This window comes from Vicia villosa, unplaced genomic scaffold (genome assembly GCF_029867415.1).
Source record: "Vicia villosa cultivar HV-30 ecotype Madison, WI unplaced genomic scaffold, Vvil1.0 ctg.000568F_1_1, whole genome shotgun sequence".
Taxonomy (NCBI): domain Eukaryota; kingdom Viridiplantae; phylum Streptophyta; class Magnoliopsida; order Fabales; family Fabaceae; genus Vicia; species Vicia villosa.
In genome coordinates, this window is record NW_026705261.1 from 420,789 (window position 1) to 431,632 (window position 10,844).

A 10,844-nucleotide genomic window follows, 5' to 3' on the forward strand; every position below is an offset into this window, starting at 1 on the left:
ATTTAGTTCTGATACTTAGTTCCAGGTACTCTCCAAAGATAGTTCAGAGATAATCAAGCAACATTCAAAGATCTAATTCTATCATTACAAACGGTGTATACACGATCATCTTTCCAAGATCTAATTCAGTTACTATGAACGGTGCTGACACGATTAACCTCCAACAAACACTTCTCAATACATCTGAGCTTAGATACATCCTAACGTACGACTCATTCTGGTACTTCTCAATACAAAGGATTCATTCTAACGTACGACTCGTCCTAGGATACAACCTGACGTATGGTGTATTATGACAACTATCAACACAGGGACCTGGTCTAACATACGACCTATCCTACAGCCTAACGTACGGCTTTTCCAAACATTTATAATTGCAATCTGACCCAGTCTAACATATGACTCGTCCTAAAGTTCATCCTAACGTATGGCTTTCCAGACATTTATCAATGCAATCAGACCCGGTCTGACGCACGACCCGTCCTTCAGCCTAATATACGGCTTATCCAGACATCTATCAAAGAAAACTGGACCCAGTCTAGCATATGACTCGTCCTAAAAGTATAGCCTAACGTACAAATTACTTTAACACTTATCAATACAGCGGATTGAGTCTAATGTACGACTCATCCTAAGTATATCCTTTCAGATACGGTCTAACGTACGACTTATTCTGACTTTCAACTTATCAAGTCAAGTGGCATCTTTAAGCCCACTTCATACGCGTCAATACATCTACTGATGTCATCTTTAAGCCCATCTCCAGAAAAGGTCCCTACATTAGCAAGGGCAAATTTCTTGGTATTCCAGTGTTCAATCCTCTTCCAGCTTCAAATTCCGACTGACACACAAGCCAATCTACATCTTCAGGTTTAAGAAAATTGAACAGGGGCAGCTGTCATACCCCAAAATTTGCACATCATATTTACTCATATTTCAGTCCATCTGACTTTCAAATACTCAAAGATACACAAGAAGGAAGCATGCAGTCTCTCTCCCAAACAACAACCCTCAAAGTAGGGTTTTGATCTTCTCAAAGTAAAATCAGGTTCTGATACCTCAAGTGGACTCCAGGGCCTCTCATATGATTCAAAGGATCCTCACCTCATGTTTCAAGCTCTGATTGCTAAGATTGCTCAGATAATCAACAATCGACTAGTTTGACCAAAAAGTCAACTATGGTCAAAGTACAGTCAAAACTCCTGATTTTTGGTCAATATCAGCATTTTAATGTTAGATTCATCATTTGATCAAAGGTTGATCATGATTCATCAAGGAGGGCTCAGAAATCAACAAATTTCCAAGTTTCTAAATTAGGGTTTTTGAACTAAATGTCAACCTAACTTTGACTAATCATAACTTTCGCATGGAACATCAGAAATTTCCCAACCAAAGCCTATTTTAAAGGAAATTGAATTCTCTACAACTTTGTCTCTCTAAAGGCTTGGCCAAAAATGCATGATTTGGAAGAAATGACTCAAGACATTATAGGTCCTCCAAAAGGTCAACAAAAAGTCATCTTTTTCAAAAGCTCATAACTTGAATATGGAAAATACAATTGAGATGAAACCAAGAGGAGATTTTAGAGGACACATTAAGCTTTCTAAAAAGTCTTATAGCACCCTCCTATGATTAAAATTTAGAAAGTTATGGATGGTGCGAGTTGGACTAATTTTGAGAAATGCATGGAACTCAAATGGACAAAATTCATACTTTTGAACATTGGGCTTAGACTTTCGGCTCTCCCATGTGATTCTAAGCTTGCAAGAGGCCCATGAGCAAATCTTTATTTGTTTTGTGAATTTTATTTCAATTATTTTGATTTTTATTCATTTAAAATCATTTTAATTCAAATAAAGAAACATAATTGAATAAAAGGATATTCTTTGAATTATTCTTGTTTATTTATTCAGATCCAAATCACAAGCAAGACAACACGTGAAGAAAAGTATTGAAAAATAGAATGGGAGCTTGAATTAGAAAGATTTTATATAATCTTCAAATCAATTTTTTTTTACAATTCAATTGTTTCTTTCCAAGTTCATCTAACCCTAATATGTCCTCTATATATATACCACTTATTCAGCCTCAAGGGAGGACGAAAAATCTAAGCCTTCAAACCCTAATCAAGTTCCCAAAAAGTCACAAAATCAAAGGCACGAAAGATTTCTTCGTATTGCATGTTGCAGCCAATTTCAAATGTTGCGTTGCTGTTCTGAAGGTGCAAAGGAACGTCCTCGATCAATCTTGAAGCCGTTCATGGGCCATAACGGGTGCAACCTGTTAGAACAAGATTTGTTCTGATCAATATTCTTAGTTTTGATGATAACAAGGATATGAATTTTGTGTGAGATAATGTGGTACTCTAATACATTGCAATTTCCCTTTCAGGAAATATATAAAGAGTATGCACAAATCAGCGCTCAGAAGCTTTGTCTCAGAAGGTTCAGCATGCAACATCAGAACATGGTCTGGCAAGACATCAGAAGATGGTCAAGGCAGAATCAGAACATGAGTCTATGAAAGCATCAGAACTTGAGATCAGAAGCAGAAGCACTGAAGTTCTCATGGTATCACGCTCAGAAGCACTTCAAGGTCAGAAGACAAGAAGATGCTTTGCACCAAGCTGTTTGACTCTGATGATATTCAAATATTTTATTCACAAACATCAGATCAGAAGAAAGTACAGGTGGCAGGCTACGCTGACTGACAAAAGGAACGTTGGAAGCTATTAAAGGCAACGTCAGTAGACACAGCGTGAACAAGGCTCGAGGTAGTTGACAAAAGCGTGAAACATTAAATGCAAAGCTGTACGGAATACGCAAAGCATTAAATGCGCTCAACGGTCATCTTCTCAAACGCCTATAAATATGAAGTTCTGATGAGAAGCAAGGTTGACGATTTGCAAAACAATTAACTTGCTGAAATGCTGCTCAATTCAAAGCTCAGAAACTTCATCTTCATCAAAGCTCACTACATTGCTGTTGTAATATATTAGTGAGATTAAGCTTAAACGTTAAGAGAAATATCACTGTTGTGATTATAGCTTTTCAGAAGCATTTGTAATACTCTTAGAATTGATTACATTAATTTGTAAGTAACTAGAGTGATCAAGTGTTGATCAGGATACTCTAGGAAGTCTTAGCTTGTGTCTAAGCAGTTGTAATTAGAGTGATCACGTGGTGGTCAGGATACTCTAAGAAAGTCTTAGCTTGTGTCTAAGCATTTGTTCCTGGAGTGATCAGGTTGTGATCAGGATACTCTAGAAGACTTAGTCGCGGACTAAGTGGAAAACCATTGTAATCTGTTGCAATTAGTGGATTAAATCCTCAGGTGAGGTAAATCACTCCGTGGGGGTGGACTGGAGTAGTTTAGTTAACAACGAACCAGAATAAAAATAACTGTGCAATTTATTTTTATCGTTCAAGTTTTTAAGACTACACTTATTCAAACCCCCCCTTTCTAAGTGTTTTTCTATCCTTCAATTGGCATCAGAGCGCCGGTTCTAAGGTGCAAGCACTTAACCGTGTTTAGAAAAGATTCAGGAAGAGAAAAACGCTTCAGTAAAAGATGGCTGGTGAATCTCAATCAAATCCAACTGCATCTACATCTGGCTCTGCTGAGCAATACAATGGTAACAATGGTTATACTAGACCACCAATATTCGATGGGGAAAACTTTGAATATTGGAAAGATAAACTGGAAAGTTACTTTCTTGGTCTGGATGCTGATCTATGGGATCTTCTGTTGGATGGTTACAAACATCCTGTTAAAGCTACTGGTGTAAGGCTCACGAGAAGCGAAATGACTGATGATCAAAAGAAAGATTTCAAGAATCATCACAAATGCAGGACTGTTTTGCTGAATGCTATCTCTCATGCTGAGTATGAGAATATATCTAACAGGGAAATGGCCCATGACATATATGAGTCCTTGAAAATGACTCATGAAGGAAATGCTCAAGTCAAGGAGACTAAAGCTCTTGCTCTAATCCAGAAATATGAAGCCTTCAAGATGGAGGATGATGAAGACATTGAAAAGATGTTTTCAAGATTTCAAACTCTGACTGCTGGATTGAGAGTTCTCGACAAAGGCTACACCAAGGCTGATCATGTAAAGAAGATCATCAGAAGCTTACCCAGAAGATGGGGTCCAATGGTGACTGCATTCAAGATTGCCAAGAATCTGAATGAAGTTTCTTTGGAAGAGCTTATCAGTGCCTTGAGAAGCCATGAAATTGAGCTGGACGCAAACGAGCCTCAGAAGAAAGGTAAGTCTATTGCATTAAAATCTAATATTAAAAAATGCACTAACGCTTTTCAGGCTAGAGAAGAAGATCCTGAAGAATCAGAATCTGAAGAAGAAGATGAACTGTCCATGATCTCTAGAAGGGTAAACCAACTATGGAAGAGCAAGCAAAGGAAGTTCAGAGGCTTCAGAAGTTCAAAGAAATTTGAACGAGGAGAATCTTCTGGTGACAGAAGATCTGACAAGAAGAAGGCTGTCTGCTATGAGTGCAATGAGCCTGGACATTACAAGAACGAGTGTCCAAAACTTCAGAAGGAGAATCCCAAGAAGAAGTTTCATAAGAAGAAAGGTCTTATGGCAACATGGGATGATTCTGAATCAAAATCAGGATCAGACTCTAAAGGAGAGCAGGCAAACTTTACGCTGATGGCGACAGAAGATGATGGATCAGAATCTACATCAGAATCAGATTCTGAAGAGGTATTTTCTGAACTATCTAGAGAAGAGTTAGTTTCCAGTCTAACAGAGCTTCTTGAATTAAAAGCTCATCTTAGTATCAAATACAAAAAGCTGAAAAAGCAATTTGAATTTGAAACTAAGAAGCTTGAGTTGGAAAATTCTGAATTAAAAGAAAAAGTTTTAAAATTATCCAATAATGTTGGATCTCCTTCTGATTCAGAAAAATCCACTCCTAGTCTGAATCATATTCTGAAAGAATATGATTTAAGTTTCAGGAAGTTCTTATCTAGAAGTATTGGCAGAAGTCAGCTAGCTTCTATGATATATGCTGTGTCTGGGAACAAAAGAGTTGGCATTGGTTATGAGGGTGAAATCCCATACAAGCTTGAATCTGTGGATGATATGAAAATATCATACAAGCCTCTGTATAACCAATTTAAATTTGGCCACTCCCATGATATTAAGCACACATCACATGCACAAAGTTTTCACATAACACACACCAAGAAGCATGTGACACAACCTAAGAAATATCATGGAACTCAGAATAAGAAGTATCATACTGTTCCTCCTGTTAAATATTTTGCTAAACCCAAGTTCAATCAGAACTTGAGGAGAACTAACAAGAAAGGACCCAAGAAAATGTGGGTACCTAAGGAAAAGATTATTCCTATTGCAGATATCCTTGGCGGCAAAGAGGACCGAAAGCAAAATGTCATGGTACCTGGACTCTGGATGCTCGCGACACATAACGGGAAGAAGGTCTACATTCCAAGACCTGGTGCTTAAACCAGGTGGAGAAGTCAAGTTTGGAGGAGATCAGAAGGGCAAAATCATTGGCTCTGGAACCATAAGTCTTGGTATCTCTCCTTCCATAACTAATGTACTTCTTGTAGAAGGATTAACGCATAACTTATTGTCCATAAGTCAATTAAGTGACAATGGTTATGATATAATTTTCAATCAAAAGTCTTGCAAGGCTGTAAGTCGGAAGGATGGCTCAATCCTATTTACATGCAAGAGGAAGAACAACATTTATAAGATTGATCTTTCTGATCTTGAGAAGCAGAAGGTGACTTGTCTTATGTCTGTTTCTGAAGAGCAATGGGTCTGGCACAGAAGATTAGGACATGCTAGTTTGAGAAAGATTTCTCAGATTAACAAACTAAATCTGGTCAGAGGACTCCCAAATCTGAAATACAAATCAGATGCTCTTTGTGAAGCATGTCAGAAGGGCAAGTTCTCCAGACCTGCATTCAAGTCTAAGAATGTTGTTTCTACCTCAAGGCCGTTAGAACTCTTGCACATTGATCTGTTTGGCCCAGTCAAAACAGCATCTATCAGAGGGAAGAAATATGGATTAGTCATCGTTGATGATTATAGCCGCTGAACATGGGTAAAGTTCTTGAAACACAAGGACGAGTCTCATTCAGTGTTCTTTGATTTCTGCACTCAGATTCAATCTGAGAAAGAGTGTAAAATCATAAAGGTCAGAAGTGATCATGGTGGTGAATTTGAGAACAGATTCTTTGAGGAGTTCTTTAAAGAAAATGGTATTGCCCATGATTTCTCTTGTCCTAGAACTCCACAGCAAAATGGAGTTGTAGAGCGAAAGAATAGGACTCTACAAGAAATGGCCAGAACCATGATAAATGAAACCAATATGGCTAAGCATTTCTGGGCAGAAGCAATTAACACTGCATGTTATATTCAGAACAGAATCTCTATCAGACCTATTCTAAATAAGACTCCTTATGAATTGTGGAAGAACAGAAAGCCCAACATTTCATATTTCCATCCTTTTGGATGTGTATGTTTTATTCTGAATACTAAAGATCATCTTGGTAAGTTTGATTCTAAAGCACAAAAGTGTTTCCTTCTTGGATATTCTGAACGCTCTAAAGGCTACAGAGTATACAATACTGAAACATTGATTGTAGAAGAATCAATCAATATCAGGTTTGATGATAAGCTTGGTCTTGAAAAACCAAAGCAGTTTGAGAATTTTGCAGATTTTGATATTGATATATCAGAAGTTGAAGAATCAAGAAGCAAAGCTGCAGAAGCTGGCAGTCTCAGAAGCAATGGATCAGAAGATCAAGTTGCTGCATCTTTAGAGAATCTTAGCATTTCTGAAGAACCAACTATCAGAAGATCACCTAGACTTGCTTCAGCTCATTCAGAAGATGTGATCCTTAGGAAGAAAGATGATCCCATCAGAACAAGGGCATTCCTTAAGAACAATGCAGAATGTCAATTAGGTCTTGTTTCTTTGATCGAGCCAACTTCTGTTGATCAAGCTCTAGAAGATCCAGACTGGATAATTGCCATGCAAGAAGAATTAAATCAGTTTACAAGGAATGATGTATGGGACTTGGTTCCTAGACCAAAAGGATTTAACATCATCGGTACTAAGTGGGTTTTCAGAAACAAGCTAAGTGAGAAAGGTGAAGTGGTAAGAAACAAAGCCAGACTGGTTGCTCAGGGTTATAGTCAGCAAGAAGGGATTGATTATACAGAAACCTTTGCACCAGTGGCCAGATTAGAATCTATTCGTCTATTAATTTCTTTTGCCACTCAATAGAATGTTAGACGCTGGCCTATAGATCTAGAGGGGGGGGTGAATAGATCTCACTAAGTTTTTACAGATTTTTCTACAGACTTGAGCGAAAGCGGTTCTGAATCGACTTGCGTCTATTCTGGACCGCTATTGCAAAGGTCGTATGTGTTTCAAAACCAAATAGTAAGTGGAATTGATGGTGAAGTAATATGATAGCTAACCAATACGTTTAACAACTGAAATCCAATTAACTTCTAGATTGACAGCTTTGATTTGCAATGCAGTAAGATTGGATTAAGCAAAAACACAAACACTTGGTGATAGGTTCAAATTGATAGTGATTCAAGTTGTGGTGAATTGTGATGTTTGTGCAGAATTTTAATTCACAATTTTAACACTTGAATCGTTGATCAATTTTGCACTTATAACCAATTATGAACAGAAAGTAAAAGAGAAAGTAAAAGCGACAAGAACACGATATTTGTTTAGGCAGTTCGTCGATCGTCCTCGCTACGACTACGTCTGCCCCCAATTCCAAATTGAAATTGGGTAATCTTTCATTAATGTTGAAAGTAGTATATACAAAGAAGATAACAAAGCGATAAACGATAAACCAATTATGTCGATCCTTTGAATCTTCTTCCCCCTTAATCTTGAACAAGATCAAGGTTATCCAAGAGCTTCACTTTGATTCCCTTCTGCAGTGTCTTGATTCCTTGAACTCCCCGTTCCTCAATCGTTACACTCAGCCGAATCCTCAATGAACGCCTCTTGATAAAAACCCCCAAGAACCACCCGTCGTGGAGGACAAAACCCGCAGATTTTATTCACCAACAAACCCCACAAACCTTCACCCACTAGGAATCTTCAATTCCGTTCCATGGACGTTATCGAACTCATCACTAACCCGCAACGCAAGAATGATTATGTGTAATTGTGTTGGAGATGATGAAGAACGAAGATGAGAAGCGTTTGTGTATCTTTCAGTCGTTGGTGTTGCTTGAATAATTACCCTTGAACAATATATATGATTGCATAACAGTTAGAACCAAGAAAAACTGATTTTTGAACTTTCTTGATCAGTTAGGTCGACCACTTGTAGTGCTTAGGTCGACCTAACAGAGCTTGCAGACTTTTGCTCCCAGTTAGGTCGACCTGTTGAAGGAGTAGGTCGACCAGAATCCTCTTCTGATGCATTCTGGGGACATTTTCACAGATTAGGTCGACCTAATTGCCATGTAGGTCGACCTAGCAGACTGATATGAAGATTTCTTCATTTTGAGTCGACCTAAATGGTCTGTGAGTCGACCTAGCAGAGGTATATTGATTTTCCTTCATTTTAGGTCGACCTGGGTTGACAGTAGGTCGACCTAACTGCTGATTTTCTGCATTTTTCATGTTCAGCTTGTGTTGAGTCGACTTATATGCATAGTAGATCATCTTGTGCTTTCATGAGTGATCAAATGCTTTACTTTTCTGATTCCTCCTTGTTGTTTGGATGCTCATTTGAGTTTGCCATAAATCAAAAACATCTTTGAGTGTAATCTTGTATTCACATAGAACATCACTCTTTATCAGATGGATGTCAAGAGTGCCTTCTTAAATGGTTATATAGATGAAGAAGTTTATGTTCACCAACCTCCTGGTTTTGAAGACTCCATGTCTCCAAATCATGTTTTCAAATTAAAGAAATCATTATACGGATTGAAACAAGCTCCCAGAGCTTGGTATGAACGTTTGAGTTTTTTCCTTCTGGAAAATGATTTCACTAGAGGAAAAGTGGACACTACTCTCTTTTGTAAAACATTTAAAAAGGATATTTTAATTTGTCAAATATATGTTGATGATATTATCTTTGGAACATCTAATGCTACACTTGGAAAGGAGTTTGCTGAGTCTATGCAGGCTGAATTTGAAATGAGCATGATGGGAGAACTCAAGTATTTCCTTGGGATTCAAATCAACCAAACTTTCGATGGAACCTATGTTCATCAAACAAAGTATGTGAAAGAACTTCTGAAGAAGTTTAATCTTTCTGAAAGCAAAGAAGCCAAAACTCCTATGCATCCAACTTGTGTACTGGGTAAGGATGAGGTAAGTAAGAAGGTAGATCAGAAGTTGTACAGAGGTATGATTGGATCTCTTCTATATCTAACTGCTTCTAGACCTGACATTCTCTTTAGTGTTTGTTTGTGTGCTCGATTCCAATCAGATCCAAGAGAATCTCATTTAACAGCGGTTAAGAAAATTCTAAGGTATCTGAAAGGTACTACTAATGTTGGTTTAGTTTACAGAAGATCTAAAGAATACAACTTAGTAGGATTCTGTGATGCTGACTATGCTGGAGATAGAATAGAAAGAAAGAGCACTTCTGGAAGTTGTCAATTTCTTGGAAGTCATCTGATCTCATGGTACAGCAAGAAGCAAGCTACTATTGCCCTCTCAACAACAGAAGCAGAATATGTTGTTGCTGCTGGTTGTAGCACACAAATGCTCTGGATGAGAAGTCAGCTGGAAGATTATCAGATATATGAGAGTAACATTCCTATTTTCTGTGATAATACTTCTGCTATATGTTTATCTAAGAATCCTATTTTACATTCAAAAGCTAAACATATTGAGATTAAACATCATTTCATAAGGGACTATGTTCAGAAGGGTGTTATATCTTTAAACTTTGTGGATACAGACCATCAATGGGCTGATATCTTTACAAAACCCCTTGCTGAAGATAGGTTTAAGTTCATTCTAAAGAATATCAGTATGGATTTATGCCCAGAATGAGAAGATGAGAAGATCTTATGTATGAGTATCTTCTGAAATGAAATTGGATTTTTGTTTATAAGAAGTTCTGATTGAAATCAATTAGAAATTCTGATTCAGTTATTACTAACGTTTCATTGTCTAAGTTGATTCAGAATCTCTTTAAAAGCAAAACAACTGTAACTGGCTATCTAGATGGTAAACACGTGTTCACTATTTCTGGACAAGCGTGCGTGCAGTTGAGGGGACGTCTACTTAGGTAACTGTGCAAATCACGTCTTTTGTCATTATTATCTCTCCTCACGTCATGTAACATTAAATGCTATCCATCATTTACTCTTTTTCAGTTTTCTTTTTATACCCTTCAAACGTTTCTTTTCCCTCTTATATTTCTCTCACTTTGCATTCAGTTTCTTTTTCATTCCTTCTCTTTGCATTCATATCACAAACCCTAGCAGTTTTCAATATCTGCAACTTCATCATGAATCCATCGTCAAGCTCTGGAAATCAAGAAAATGATCGAAAACAAAAGAGAAAGGCAACTGATGAACAAGAAACCAAACCAAAAAGAGTAAGGATCACCTATGACCCTCTCAAAGTCAACCCGTTTGAAGCTATGATGTCTGGAAACTACTCTAGACGTGTGTATCAACCCCTCGACGGTACCCCTCAATCACCTCCCTCTTCACAGACCTCCACCACCTCTTCCTCCTCATTCATTCTTTCGGAACCACCTTCTTCACCATCTGATATCTCCTCTCCTTCAACCCATCCCTCAGATATTTCTTCATCTCTCTCACACCCTTTTCCCACT